Source organism: Schistocerca americana, chromosome X, assembly GCF_021461395.2.
Source record: "Schistocerca americana isolate TAMUIC-IGC-003095 chromosome X, iqSchAmer2.1, whole genome shotgun sequence".
Lineage (NCBI taxonomy): Eukaryota > Metazoa > Arthropoda > Insecta > Orthoptera > Acrididae > Schistocerca > Schistocerca americana.
Genome location: NC_060130.1, coordinates 116,737,698 through 116,752,865, shown reverse-complemented (window position 1 = coordinate 116,752,865; position 15,168 = coordinate 116,737,698). Strand labels below are relative to the sequence as shown.

The 15,168-nt window shown below is 43.9% G+C and overlaps 1 protein-coding gene across 1 annotated transcript in view; it reads right to left on the bottom strand.

Annotated features, from left to right (window-relative positions):
• The window catches only part of LOC124554834, a 1,124,719-nt gene that overhangs the window by 161,228 nt on the left and 948,323 nt on the right, over positions 1-15,168 (bottom strand). The window lies entirely within an intron of this gene.

Below are 15,168 nucleotides of genomic sequence, written 5' to 3'. Positions count from 1 at the left end.
CGGCTTTCCTCATTGTCCTGCAAATAACAGTTGCACAAGAATTACATAGATTACAAAAACAAGGCGTCGAAGAATCAATGGAATCCAGTAACTGGTCCACGCCATTAACGGTTATGCAGAAATTTAGTGGTTTTCTTTGATTATGTGGCGATGTCATACCAACTATCAGTGTCCAATAACAAACTGATAATACCGTATTTCCCCCACCACACCCCACATCCCCGCAAAAAGTTTTCCAAACCTGTGAATATTTTTCAAACGTGACTTATCTGACTAATAACTGTCCTTAGATGCTCTTGCCATTTGACGTAGCTATCACCTTTGATACATTTTAAAGAATCCAAAACAACTAACACGGTATATTCCTGCACGTAATGTCACTTCCTATGTGCTTATAAAATAGCCAGGTAAGTTAATACTGTGTTTCTTGATTTGAAGAAAGGCTTTGATGACGTTTCGCGGTTTTTCTTAGTAAACAAAATATGAGTACGTACTTATGAAACGTCAGCCCAGGCATGTGATTAGATTCAAGGCTTGTTGTTAAATAAAGATCAGTATGTCAGTAATGATGGGGAGGCCACATCACAACTCGAAGTAGTGATGGGAGAGCCACGAGCAATGTAGTGGACATCCTTCTGACTTCGGAGGACGATATTGCAGGAATTTGGTTTAATGAACGCGTTGCATGGCCTGCATAGCGTGACACATTGACACTGCATTGCGGTCGTCTGTTTGTATATTGAAGTTGGTGGGAAGCTGCTCAGTGCTGATCGCCTTAAATTGAAAACCAAAGTGTTATTAGTACTAATTCGTATAGGCTGACATTGTTCCTTTGATTTCTCTATCATATCACCTATGTGCTACCCGATACCTGCCATATCACTTTAGTGAAAGGACCAGACACTCCTCCACCTACTATAATTAACCTACATTTCCTGGACATGGTAGGTACTTTCATGTACATAGGAACAGTGACAGCACTGCTACTATTGGCTATGCAGGGTAATTCAGAAGCCCCTAACACTGTCTTTTATGCATCCTGCAGTGCCTTCAAATACCATACGCTACGTTTTCGTATTCTCTCGCTCGCTGTGCGGAAACTATTAACTCTGCAGAAAAAAATGGTTAGGTTCTTCTTTTAGGAAATTTAATGCAGTTAAATTTTGTACTGGGATGCGTTTTCGCTAGAGGCCTTAGTCCATTGTTCAATAAAAACGTAAAAAAGTGACCTTCAATCGCGTTTTTCTTGAATAGCTCGAAACCCATGACCTCCAATTGTAATATCTCTTTATATTCGATCAGTTATTCTGATACAATTCTACCCTTGAATGACGTTTACTAATTTTCTATATTCATACTCGCACAATCCATGCGCAAAGTAGTTTCATACAATAGCTATGCCATGAGCGCATAATTATTCTTTGTAGTACTCTCTCTGGTGGTTGTTAGAAAAAAGCTTCCGAGATTGTCTTCGTGCCGATTAGCCTTAGCATTGTTTGAAGAATTGTAATATGAATATTGAGATTTATGACAAAAGATAACTGATACGAAATTGTACGATTAAAAGGGAAATATATATATATATATATATTGCTCCTTCATACAAAAGATGTGTAACAATTTACATTATTTGACATTTGAGAATTAATGATATTCATCAATATATTGCGTAGTTGTTAATCAGAAGGGAACTTCCGAAAGACTGGATACGAACCTGCATTTAGTAATCCAAGAGCTCCATTACTTCTTCGGAAGGTTAAACTTCATCAAAGCCAAATATCCGCTTGATCTGAGGTTTCCCGACCGATTATACAACGCTCCCAAAAATACGAGGCATTTTATTTGTAGAGATTAGCAGACTGCCGCAAAGCACGAGCCTGCAGAGAAGAAGAATCATCGCCTGATTTCATTCTAACAAGTAAAATTTCTGAATCATTTTGAGTGACTGAGTTATGACTGTGTTTCCTATTATGAATGATTGATTGCTCGAACGAATTGAGAACTACATAACTACATAGTTACATAGATAGGAGGAAAAATTACAGTTGGTATCCGACTACTGTCATAGGCGTCTCCAGACACGTCTTCGCCAGTCACCAGGGCTCAGTTCAGAGTGGTACTCACCACTGAAGATAACCATACTCCATTCAGTGACATTCCAGGCTGCAAACATATTCTCTTGTATTGATGCATGCCTGTATTCATAGTGGCCTACTGTCCACTAGATCATGAAGGCGCTATTGGTCCAGGTTGTCCCACTTCTCAATGGTGATTCGGCGTAGATCTCTCAGACTCTCTGGTGGGTCATCTCGTCCAAAAACAGCCCTTTTCAGTGTATCCGAGGCATTTTCAATAGCGTTCTCGTCTGGAAAAGATGCTGGCCATTCTAATCTATCTATTTCGTTATCATGAAGTGAAGCATTCACAAGATGTACACGAGGAGCGCGAGAATTGTTGTCCATTAAGACGAATCCCTCTCCGAAATCCTGCATATAGGGTTGCACTATACGTCGGAGGATGTCATCTCTGTATCGTATAGCCGTTTGATTGCCTTCAGTGACTACCAGTGGCGTACGTAGGCCTCACATAATGCCACTCCAAAACATGAGGGAGCCACCATACTGCTGCGCACGCTGGACAGTGCGTCTAAGACGTTCGAGCTGATCAAACGTCCTCTGGTTGAAGGCATATGCGAGTCTCATCTGTGAATAGAACTCGATGCCAATTCTGACGAGTCCATCTGTACCGCGCTGCATGGTGTCTAGGTGTCAAAGTTAGACACCGCCATGGACTTCGGGAAAGAACGTGCAAATATTGCAGCCTATTTCGTACAGTTTGAGTCGAAACACGACGTCCTGTGGCTGCACGAAAATCATTATTCAGCATGGTGGCATTCGTCTCAGCGTTCCTCCGAGCTGAAATCCGTAAGTAGCGGTCATCAGCTGCCGTAGCAGCCTGAGCGAGGCAAGTCATCGGCAGCTCATGTCTATAATTCCTACGCGTACTGTGCATATATCGAAAGGTGGAATTGGATTATCTTCTTCTTTAACACTCTCTACTGCACATTGTTTGCTATTCAGAGTACCAGTGTAGAGGCTGATGAGGGAAAAAATGGACCTTCGATATGTGATCTACAAATAATGCTGCTCATTAAAATTATTACAGAGTAGCATAATATCATCATAACAAAAAGCAGCGATTATGACTGTGGTGTCACCGCCAGACACCACACTTGCTAGGTGGTAGCCTTTAAATCGGCCGCGGTCCGGTAGTATACGTCGGACCCGCGTGTCGCCACTATCAGTGACTGCAGACCGAGCGCCGCCACACGGCAGGTCTAGAGACGTCCTAGCACTCGCCCAGTTGTACAGCCGACTTTGCTAGCGATGGTTCACTGACAAATTACGCTCTCATTTGCCGAGACGATAGTTAGCATAGCCTTCAGCTACGTCATTTGCTACGACCTAGCAAGGCGCCATTATCAATTGCTATTTATCTTGTGATGCATGTACCGTCAGACCGATGTTCACCAATTATGGATTAAAGTTAAGTATTCCCGCAGCTACGTGCGTTCTTTGCTACTATAACTTCCTTCACCTGTTCCAGACCTCATGCCAGCCTGCGTGAGCTTAACGCGTGACTTTCGGCTTCACCTCCTAGTGGCTTGGCTGTCTTGCCAAGTCACAACAATGACATTAGTCACATATGTGATCCCTCACCATCTGAGGCACGGAGTAGTTCGTACTCGAGGCATGTAGTCTCAATGTTCAAGGCTATCATTTAAAGTCGTATGCGTGACAGAGTATGAAAACGAAAAGTATTCACTTAATCAACTTTCGTGGACAATGGTCATCTTTGTTAACAAAGTTAATATCCTGTGTTAGTACTATTGCGTTTGTAATGGGCTCCAGTTTTTCATATATAAAATGCACAACATTAGCTGTAATTTCGTACCGCATTTCTTTCGCAGAGAGTCACCAAACTGGTAACCACCAATTATCGAAATTGGACATTTTTCTAAAAAATATAAACTTCAGTCAGTTTACTATTGCAAAACAGTTATATAGATATCAAGATGCCTGAAAGCTGGACAGCTTTTGTTACAGTAATTTGAGCTCGAAACACAGAATATTGTTTACAAAAGCCGTTTGTGTTTTCCTCCATCATATTCGTGCATCGTCTGTTGATCTGAAGGATTCGATAAGTCCTCGGTATGTTTCCGAGAGTATGTGGTAGCAGACATCTACGTAAAGGCACGCAATTCTTGCAAATTACAAATCGGCTCTTTGTGGGCACGAAGCTGGTACCCGATAGGTGTGGTTTATCGGGTTAAGCTCAGGCGAATCTGGTGGCCAACACATGAGCATGGGTTAACTATCGTGCTTCTCAAACCAGAGTAGCACTATTCTGGTCTTGCGAGACGGACAGATATCCTGTTGGAAGATTCCATCGACATCGGAGAAGACATCAAGCACAAAGGGCTGCAGGCGGCCCGCAGTTGTGTTAACGTAGTCCACAGCTGCCATGGTGCCACAGCTCCCATGGAAGACCAGGCGACTGCCCCCGTTATACCGCTCGCCACCAGCCTGCATCCGTTGCGCAGTGCGTGTTTCGAATAGCCTTTCGTATGGACGTCGGCTATCTGGACACGACCAATCCACCTCGTGTCACAGGAAACATGGTTCATCCGACCAAGCGACAAGTTTCCATTGAGTCACGATCCAATCTCGATGATCCCGCACCCACTGCAATCCACGTTGACGATATCGTTGAGTCAACATGGGAACACGTAGGTGTCGTCAGTTGCGGAGCCCCGTGTTCAAAAATGTGCGCTGAATGATGTACTCATGTGCCTGCACCAGAACTGCACTTCGTCGTGAACTCTGCCACACACCGCCGACCATCGCTTTTTTTTCTTTTTTTTTCAGTGCGGAGAAGCCTCCCCGCCTCTATGTCCTTTGGACGTCCAGCATCTCGTCACCTACTGGTGGTTTCACGTCCTTTGTCACTTTCCATGGATGCTTACAGTAGTAGCATGAGGACAGCCGACCAGTTTCACCGTTTCCTTGACGCTCACTCCCAAGCGCCTTGCCATAACAATCCGTCGTTTGTCTAAGCCCCTCATGTCAATTGATCCCCCCATTTGCGACACGCATCGCCGCTAGAATGATTCACTATTCGTCTCTGCTCCGCTCATGTATTTGCCTTACAGCGTTACTTGCATGCAACACCACCACACTGCATTCAGCTTCACAGTGTCCAGTGATCACAACAGCACAATTCAGTGTTCCGTTTCGCTCATTCTCATTTCGTCGAATAGGAAAGAAGTAAATTAATTTGCATATTACGAATAGATCACTGTCCTGATCAAATTCTATGCATAAATAATAGCTTATAGAAGCTTTTAAAGGAACGTACCGTATTTGTGGTATCATTTACATAGCGTTTAGAACTCAGCTGCCGATTATCGATTCTACACTAAAAACACGCATGGCTGAAAATGCGAGGCTTATGATTCCAGAAACAAAATGTGTCTGTAACAGCCAGGATAAAGACCAACTTGTCTTCGACTATAGTTAAATGTGACAAATTTTTCATCACATAAACTCTATTCTAAAGGCTACCTTAAAAAGAAAGTATATCGTAAAACCCGATTTCAATTTTTAAAGAGGGGTATTTGTTATTACTTTTTCGAATGATAGTGAGAGATTCATACTTATTATTTTCCTATAATTGCTGAAATAAAATTAAAAAAATACTTTAAAGAGGAGTCCGAACCAGTAACTCATCTAGTTAACTGCCTTTAGACGTTACACCGAGGTACTTGGTTTTTCTGATACGTGGCGTACTAACAGTAATGATTAAATTGTGAATACCGAAAAAGTGTGGTTATTTACAACTTTTGACGCCAGACGTGACTCAGGAACTACGCACGTACATATTATGTTCGATGTATGTAGCATTGTACCCTTTTCACAACATGTTCATCTGCCTGCAGGCGATGATAATGTCCAAACAAGTATAAAAATATATAAATCTGCACAAAATATAGAAGTGAGATGGTTAAAACGAAAGTGGTCTGTATCATGCCAACTGTCGCTTTTTCTAGGATCGAGATCGTTCTTGTTATTTCCGAAACAGTCGGTAAGATCTGCACAGGTTTTATGAACTTCTGGGGAGAGAAGTGAATCTCTTGTAGTTTATAAGCATTCAGTCACATAACAGTATTGAGAAGAGCTCAAATCATTATTATTGCCGATTTTCTAACACTAAAACCTTGAACAAAGAGGCTACAGACAGTACGTATGCCCCCTAGTTGTGACTTGGCTCACGTTTTGAACCAGTGGGCAGAGAGTAACGAGAAGTGACCAACGTTTAGCCGCCGATTTGCTGACTACTGATGTTTAATTGAGAAGTCGTTATAAGCTTCTCTGTCGTTTACTGCCCTGAAAATTATTTCAGCAAGTCGATAAATCTATGAACTTCGCAGCAGCAGAAGAAGGGTGATATCTATAACGCACCTGTAAAGATATATTGAACCGAAGCGCTATATTCTCAGTTAAATAATTAATTGCAGTCACAAATCTAGGACGATGATCCTTGTGGGTTCAAAGTGAAATAGTAATGGATGCTAAGTAATTTATTGTATAATACATGTAATCAAATAATTGGCTTTATACACTCCTGGAAATGGAAAAAAGAACACATTGACACCGGTGTGTCAGACCCACCATACTTGCTCCGGACACTGCGAGAGGGCTGTACAAGCAATGATCACACGCACGGCACAGCGGACACACCAGGAACCGCGGTGTTGGCCGTCGAATGGCGCTAGCTGCGCAGCATTTGTGCACCGCCGCCGTCAGTGTCAGCCAGTTTGCCGTGGCATACGGAGCTCCATCGCAGTCTTTAACACTGGTAGCATGCCGCGACAGCGTGGACGTGAACCGTATGTGCAGTTGACGGACTTTGAGCGAGGGCGTATAGTGGGCATGCGGGAGGCCGGGTGGACGTACCGCCGAATTGCTCAACACGTGGGGCGTGAGGTCTCCACAGTACATCGATGTTGTCGCCAGTGGTCGGCGGATGGTGCACGTGCCCGTCGACCTGGGACCGGACCGCAGCGACGCACGGATGCACGCCAAGACCGTAGGATCCTACGCAGTGCCGTAGGGGACCGCACCGCCACTTCCCAGCAAATTAGGGACACTGTTGCTCCTGGGGTATCGGCGAGGACCATTCGCAACCGTCTCCATGAAGCTGGGCTACGGTCCCGCACACCGTTAGGCCGTCTTCCGCTCACGCCCCAACATCGTGCAGCCCGCCTCCAGTGGTGTCGCGACAGGCGTGAATGGAGGGACGAAATGAGACGTGTCGTCTTCAGCGATGAGAGTCGCTTCTGCCTTGGTGCCAATGATGGTCGTATGCGTGTTGGCGCCGTGCAGGTGAGCGCCACAATCAGGACTGCATACGACCGAGGCACACAGGGCCAACACCCGGCATCATGGTGTGGGGAGCGATCTCCTACACTGGCCGTACACCACTGGTGATCGTCGAGGGGACACTGAATAGTGCACGGTACATCCAAACCGTCATCGAACCCATCGTTCTACCATTCCTAGACCGGCAAGGGAACTTGCTGTTCCAACAGGACAATGCACGTCCGCATGTATCCCGTGCCACCCAACGTGCCCTAGAAGGTGTAAGTCAACTACCCTGGCCAGCAAGATCTCCGGATCTGTCCCCCATTGAGCATGTTTGGGACTGGATGAAGCGTCGTCTCACGCGGTCTGCACGTCCAGCACGAACGCTGGTCCAACTGAGGCGCCAGGTGGAAATGGCATGGCAAGCCGTTCCACAGGACTACATCCAGCATCTGTACGATCTTCTCCATGGGAGAATAGCAGCCTGCATTGCTGCGAAAGGTGGATATACACTGTACTAGCGCCGACATTGTGCATGCTCTGTTGCCTGTGTCTATGTGCCTGTCGTTCTGTCAGTGTGATCATGTGATGTATCTGACCCCAGGAATGTGTCAATAAAGTTTCCCCTTCCTGGGACAATGAATTCACGGTGTTCTTATTTCAATTTCCAGGAGTGTATTATAGACCTCTGACGTTGACAAGCATGTATAGGCGAAATACGTTTGGATATAACCAGAATAAACATTCACTTCCAAAAGACGGATTTCTTCTTATTTACGTGATAAACATAATAGAAATACATAGTTTAGTAAATTCATAGTGATATACTTTTCTGAATGTGGGAGAACAATTTACACGAGCAGCACAAACTACTATTTTAGGGATACGAGTACATTACTCAATATCTCCAACGGAACTAAAATCGTGGTCATGGGAGTGTCAGAATAGTTTGTAACGACAATGTGTGAAACCCGTGTTTGACACTAAGATGAGTAAGATTTGTGTGTTTTATATATATAAGACTGGAGCCAGGGCCAGCCGAAGTGGCAGTGCGGTTAAAGGCGCTGCAGTCTGGAACCGCAAGACCGCTACGGTCGCAGATTCGAATCCTGCCTCGGGCATGGATGTTTGTGATGTCCTTAGGTTAGTTAGGTTTAACTAGTTCTAAGTTCTAGGGGACTAATGACCTCAGCAGTTGAGTCCGATAGTGCTCAGAGCCATTTGAACCATTTTTGAACTGGAGCCCATTACAAACGCAATAGTACTAACACAGGATATTAAAGTTTGTTAACAAAGTTTACTATTGTATTCGAAAGTTCACTACATGAATACCTGCAGTTTACCTGTGATTTCTTTACGTTTGTTTTGGAAACCTAAAGCTGCATCTGTACTCTTTAGGCCATCGTCCAACGTGTAAGAGTGATTACACTGTATAGTATGCAAGCATAATTTCACCTTGTCCCTGTTTCGTGTATGTGGAAGTAATGTGTCTCTTGCTTCGTCGGGGAACGTACGTTCTACGAATTTTAAATTAAAACCATAGAGTGATGTCCATTGTGTTTACTGCAGCGACTCCCACCGGATGCCGATGAGCATTTCTGTGGCACAAATCAGTGACGGCGCAAAGTTCTTGGTTAAGCGTTTCTCTCTCGTCCGTTATTGCCACCTGACAACGGTCCCGACGAGTGCACAGTACTCAAGAACAGAGGCTTTCGAAATGACTTTATTTGTTGGTGAACAACTATTCCTTAGAATTCTTCGACAAATCTCATAGCAACACCAAAATATAATTAACGTAGGGTGTAGTGTCGGCAGACTTGCCAACACTACGTACATTAATAGAAAGAGGCGACCAAGATGCACGCGCTAATTCACGCAGGGTGGCGTGAGGTCTGAAACAGGATACGTAATGAATGCTATAAAGAAAAGTACGTAGCTGCTGGAATACTTAACTTTAATCCATCATTTGTATACAGCGTTCTTGATGATACAAGTGAGACTCTCTCTAGATAAATGCAATGTAATGCTAATGGCGCCTTGTTAGGTCGTAGCCATGGACTTAGCTGAAGGCTATTCTAACTAGCTGCTCTGCAAATGAGCGAGTCTTCGTCCGTGTAGTCGCTAGCAAAGTCGTCCGTACAACTGGGGCGAGTGCTCGTCCGTATCTCGAGACCTGCCTTGTGGTGGCGCTCGGTCTGCGATCACTGACAGTGGCGACACGTGGGTCCGACATGTACTAATGGACCGCGGCCGATTTAAAACTACCACCTAGCAAGTGTGGTGTCTGGCGGTGACACCACATAGGGTAACGAAACTTCGGGAACATATTACCTAGGTTACAGATGTAAGTGATTAACATTTCAAGATCACAGGTTAATGTAAGCACGAGATAAGCCACTGCAATTGTGAAATGTTGGTACATTAATAACCAGTGTAAATTCCAGAGTTTTGAATGTAAGCATGTAAACATGCATGCATTGTGCTGTACAGGTGCCGGATGTCAGTTTGTGGGATGAAGTTCCGTGGCTGTTGCATTTGGTCGGTCAGTACCGGGACGGTTAATGTTGTTTGTGCATGATGCTGGACTTATCGTCCGCTGATATCCGATATGTGGTCGATTGGAGACAGATCTGATGATCGAGCACGCCAAGACAGCATGTCGACACTCTGCAGCGCATGTTGGGTTACAATAGCATTATGTGGGCAAGCGTTATTCTGTTGGGAAACACCCTCTGGAATGCTGTTCATGAATAGCAGTACAGCAGGTCGAATTACCCGACCGACGTACAAATTTACAGTGACGGTGCGTGGGATAACCGCTAACCACGAGAGTGCTCCTGCTGTCATTTGAAATCGCACCCCAGACCATAAATCCAGGTGTAGCTCCAGCGTGTCTAGTACGCAGAAATGTTTCTGCAGACCTTCAACCGGCCTCCTTCTAACCAACACACCGCCGTCTCTGGCACCGAGAAAGATCGAGATTTCATCAGAAAACACAACAGACCTCCACCCTGCCCTCCAATGAGCTCTCGCTTGTCACCACTGAAGTCGCACATGGTGGTGTTATGAGTCAGTGGAATGCACCATACAGGGCGTCTGGCTCGGTGCTGTCCTTGAAGTAACCGATTTGTAACGGTTCGTTGTATCACTGTGGTGCCAACTGCTGCTCAATTTGCTGCTGCATATGCAGTACGATATGCCAGAACTATATGCCGAACACGATGGTAGTGCTGCCCGGTAGTCGGTAGTGCTTCTTCTCGGTAGTGCTGCGTGGCCGTCGAGAGCCCGGTGTTCTTGCGACCGTACATTCTCGTGAACACCGCTACCAGAAATCAAGTACAGTGGCTACATTTCTGTCAAGTCGTTCTGCAGTATCGTAGAAGGAACATTCAGCTTCTCGTAGTCCTGTTACATGAGCTCGTTCAAACTCAGTGAGGTATTGATAATGGCGTATTTGTCGCCTTCAAGACGTTCTTGACTAACATCTACATCTACATCTACATCTACATTTATACTCCGCAAGCCACCCAGCGGTGTGTGACGGAGGGCACTTTACGTGCCACTGTCATTACCTCCCTTTCCTGTTCCAGTCGCGTATGGTTCGCGGGAAGAACGACTGTCGTGCGCGTTCGAATCTCTGTAATTTTACATTCGTGATCTCCTCGGGAGGTATAAGTAGGGGGAAGCAATATATTCGATACCTCATCCAGAATCGCACCCTCTCGAAACCTGGATAGCAAGCTACACCGCGATGCAGAGCGTCTCTCTTGCAGAGTCTGCCACCTGAGTTTGCTAAACATTTCCGTAACGCTATCACGCTTACCAAATAACCCTGTGACGAAACGCGCCGCTCTTCTTTGGATCTTCTCTATCTCCTCTGTCAACCCGATCTGGTACGGATCCCACACTGATGAGCAATACTCAAGTATAGGCCGAACGAGTGTTTTGTAAGCCACCTCGTTTGTTGATGGACTACATTTTCTAAGGACTCTCGCAATGAATCTCAACCTGGCACCCGCCTTACCAACAATTAATTTTATATGATCATTCCAATTCAAATAGTTCCGCACGCATACTCCCAGATATTTTACAAAAGTAACTGCTACCAGCGTTTGCTCCGCTATCATATAATCATACAATAAAGGATCCTTCTTTCTGTCAACTCACCACGTCCAATCTCAAAGATAAGTAACGCTCACTACTGTTACAGCATTCATTCAAGCAAACCTGATTTGTTCAAAAATGGTTCAAATGGCTCTGAGCACTATGGGACTTAACATCTTAGGTCATCAGTCCCCTAGAACTTAGAACTACTTAAACCTAACTAACCTAAGGACATCACACACATCCATGCCCGAGGCAGGATTCGAACCTGCGACCGTAGCAAAACCTGATTTGTGTCCTCATAGTGGCGCTACTAGCGCCACACTTATGCGACTGGGATGAAATTAGAACAGACATTATCTTTCAGATGCAGAAACCCGCCTACCAACTTCCATTTATTTCCCACAACTCCGTCTTGGTGTTGCGACGTTTCCAGTCATACACATATAAAACAAATATCCCACTGGACTTATTTGAGACTGCTCAAGCGAACGAACACATAAAATTTCGCTTTAAAAATAATTTTGTATGTAACTTGAAACAAACAGACGCTTTCCATTGACAATGGACGTCGCATGAAAGACGTGATGAGTCATATTTTATGGGATGATTTCAGGTAAACATTGCAAGAAACGAAACTGCAAATTTCTGCTGGAACACCAGGGAACTTACAACATACGCCTGACGACTCTTAGCAGAGACTACTGGCTTGTATGTATGTATGTGTGTGTGTGTGTGTGTGTGTGTGTGTGTGTGTGTGTGTTTAGATGTAGCTGAAATCATTCCAAATAAATATGACTCATCACGTCTTTCATGCGACGTCCATTGTCAATGGAAAGCGTCTGTTTGTTTGCCGTTATATTCAAAATTATTGTTAAGAAAAAGTTTTACGTGTCCTTTTGGCTAGAGCGGCCTCAAATTAGTCTAGTATGATATTTTTTTACGATATGCATTAACAGAGGCAGAAAAGCACGAAGAAAAACCAGCAACTCGCGTGTCGCCCTGCCCAGGGGTGTCTGCTACCGCAATGCAGCAGCGCTTCCCAGTTGCTGTTGGAGTACTGCTTATTCTTCGTCTTTTACTGTCCCTGTTAATATATACCAAAGAAAAGAATCTCGCACTAGACTGATCTGAGAACACTTTAGGGAATGGGCACATTATATTACACCTTACAAATAGGGGTGATACATCACGTCATGGAGAACAACGTTTGTTAGAGACAAAATGTTCACGACGCCAACCATCTTTTTATAGAATTCCCGGCCCTGGGACGAAGAAATTTCACCAAACTAGTAGGGTCTACAAACCATGTGTGTTACATCCGCATAAAATTAACAGAGTGATTTTCAATAAGAACACTTCATAGGTAAGCGGAGAGAGATTTTTAGACGTGATTCGTGGACTTCAATTTTGTTCGGCCTACCCCTTTCCATGTGGAGCAGATGACTGGATATAGGCGAAACATATTGCATACGCAAGCTGCAGAGTGCCCATATCCTGCCGTCTCTCAGGGGAATAACCAATCATGAAAGTCGTTATATATAATTGTTCAGCTCTGCAAGGTCTTTCGTAAATGTGGTTCCCCTGAAGGAATCGTCAGAACTGAGGGATATGGCAGGAACGATCATTCTAAACAAAAACGTGCAGTAAACATGGATTCTAAAATGCATACCTTAAGAGCTATGAGCACTTCTTTAACTTCGATATTGTGAAACAAATCTCTTCTGCGGCAAATTCTTTGCTTTCCACATTTTGGGAAGAGGTTGTGTGGACCAAAAAATTATAAAATTGTCTAGTGAACGTGGACTCTGAAATGCATATCTTAAGAGCTATGTACACTCATTAAGTAGGAGATGTGTGTGTCGCTGTAGCGAAGATGAGCAAGTCCTCACAGCTCTTAAGGTACGTACTTTAGAGCCCATGTTTACTGGACATTTATTTCTTGTTTTGGCCCATACTATTACCTATCAAGACACGGAAAGCAAAGAGCTTGCAGTGGAAGAGATTTGTTTCACAGTAGCGAAGATAACGAGGTGCTCATAGCTCTTGAGGTATGCATTTTGGAGCTCAAGATTACTAGACTTTTTTTGCTTCGAATAATAGTTCCTGTCATATTCCTGAATTATGACAATTCCTTCTGGGACACCGTGTACAAGGTGATTCAGCTGCCGCTATCACTGGGATTTATGCAGCAAGCAACGCCTTCAAAAACCACATGCAATATTTTCTTATTCTCCCACTCTCTACGCCCAAACTATTTGTTCTACAGAGAAATGAAGGGGATCCTTTTCTTGTAGGAAATTTAATATAGTTAAATTTTGTTTTGGGATACGTTTTCGCTGTGTAATTTTTCCTCTTATCTATGTAATTATGTAGTTCTCAATTCGTTCGAGCAATCAATCATTCATAACAGGAAACACAGTCATAACTCAGTCACTCAAAATTATTCAGAAATTTTACTTGTTAGAATGAAATCAGGCGATGATTCTTCTTCTCTGCAGGCTCGTACTTTGCGGCAGTCTGCTAATCTCTACAAATAAAATGCCTCGTATTTTTGGGAGCGTTGTATAATCGGTCGGGAAACCTCAGATCAAGTGGATATTTGGCTTTGATGAAGTTTAACCTTCCGAAGAAGTAATGGAGCTCTTGGATTATTAAATGCAGGTTCGTATCCAGTCTTTCGGAAGTTCCCTTCTGATTAACAACTACGCAATATATTGATGAATGTCATTAATTCTCAAATGTCAAATAATGTAAATTGTTACACACCTTTTGTATGAAGGAGCAAAATATATATATATTTCCCTTTCAATCGTACAGTTTCGTATCAGTTATCTTTTGTCATAAATCTCAATATTCATATTACAATTCTTCAAACAATGCTAAGGCTAATCGGCACGAAGACAATCTCGGAAGCTTTTTTCTAACAACCACCAGAGAGAGTACTACAAAGAATAATTATGCGCTCATGGCATAGCTATTGTATGAAACTACTTTGCGCATGGATTATGCGAGTATGAATATAGAAAATTAGTAAACGTCATTCAAGGGTAGAATTGTATCAGAATAATTCATCGAATATAAAGAGATATTACACAACTCCCTGTCGCCCGCCATACGGTCTAACAACATGGTTGCCACTTCTTTTCATAGCAGGACCCCTTTGATTGTCATCCGCGGTAACCTTACAGAACAGCGGTATGTCGACGATACCCTACTACCCGTTTTGTTGCCATTAATGTCAAGCTATCCTGGGCTTGCCTTTTAGCAAGATAATGCTCGCCCGCAACGGCGTGCTTGCCAAATCCTACCTTGGCCAGCGAGGTCGTCAAATCTCTCCCCAGTGAGAACGTTTGGAGCATTATGGGCAGGGTCCTCCAACAATCTCGGGATTTTGACGATCGAAAGCGCCAGTTGGACAGAATTTGGCACGATATCCCTCAAGAGGACATCCAACAACTGTATCAATCAACACCAAGTGGAATAGCTGCTTGCATAAGGGCCAGAGGTGGACCAACGAGTTATTGAGTTGCTCAATTTGTGAAGCTCTTTGTGCTGAATGAATCATGCGGTTTTCTGAAATTGTAATCATTTTGTTTATCTGTAGATGTACATCACATCTACAGATTTATGTCCCATT